General features: G+C 35.2%; 1 protein-coding gene across 1 annotated transcript in view; it reads left to right on the top strand.

The window, feature by feature from the left end:
• LOC112151048 (ADP-ribosyl cyclase/cyclic ADP-ribose hydrolase 1) overlaps positions 1–926 on the top strand; it is a gene marked incomplete in the record, with an annotated part of 10,700 nt that overhangs the window by 5,085 nt on the left and 4,689 nt on the right.

Raw genomic sequence — 926 nt, 5'->3', positions numbered from 1 at the left:
ATGTATGTATTTATATATGGGTCTATGTAAATATGTATGTATAATGAATAGGGATCAGGGTAACTCACAATGCGATGCGATTCACGATACATGACTCACAATACCGATATGATCTTGATATGGCGAACATTGGAATAATTAATATATTGCCTTGCTAATCTATGATATATAGCTATTTTTAAAACAAATATATATATATATTACCCGAAGCACCACCTGGTGAACTTTTTGTGCTATTATTTTAAGAAACGGATTCAAGTAAAGAGGGGACCTGTAATTGTTGGTGAACTGAAATATCGCAATAGTTCGCCATACCGATATTTTGTCCCTCCTCTAATAATGTATAAATGCATATGTATGCTGCGACAGACTGGCAACCTGTCCAGGGTGAACCCCGCCTTCGCCCATCAGTAGCCAGGATAGGCTACGGCACCCCCGCGACCCCGAAAGGGAAGGAGCGGTCAAGAAGATGAATGAATGTGTATGATGTGTGTGTATGTGTATGTATGTGCATGTATATATATATATATATATATATATATATATATATATATATATATATATATATATATATATATTTATATGTATGTGTATGTCTGTATTATATATATATATATAAGTGTGTGTATGATATGTGTACATATGTATGTACTTTGTATACACAGTGTTCTCCCACGTCTGCGTTTCTATATTCGCGGTTTCACGCATTTGTGGATCTTTTTCAGTCACATGACTCTTCCTGTTCGTCACATTCGGAATTCTCTGACCCCATCAGATTCATTCGGACTTCTACACCTACTTCTTTGGAATTTTTCGATAGTTCTGTGCATGTTGAAATGATTTTTCCCCATCTAACAGATATAAACAGTTGTTATGATTGGATATATTTTTTCGCGCCCTTACACAACAATCCAATTTTTGATCAG

Source organism: Oryzias melastigma, linkage group LG20, assembly GCF_002922805.2.
Source record: "Oryzias melastigma strain HK-1 linkage group LG20, ASM292280v2, whole genome shotgun sequence".
NCBI lineage: Eukaryota > Metazoa > Chordata > Actinopteri > Beloniformes > Adrianichthyidae > Oryzias > Oryzias melastigma.
The sequence above is the reverse complement of the archived record's forward strand: the minus strand, read 5'-3'. Positions and strand labels throughout refer to the sequence as shown.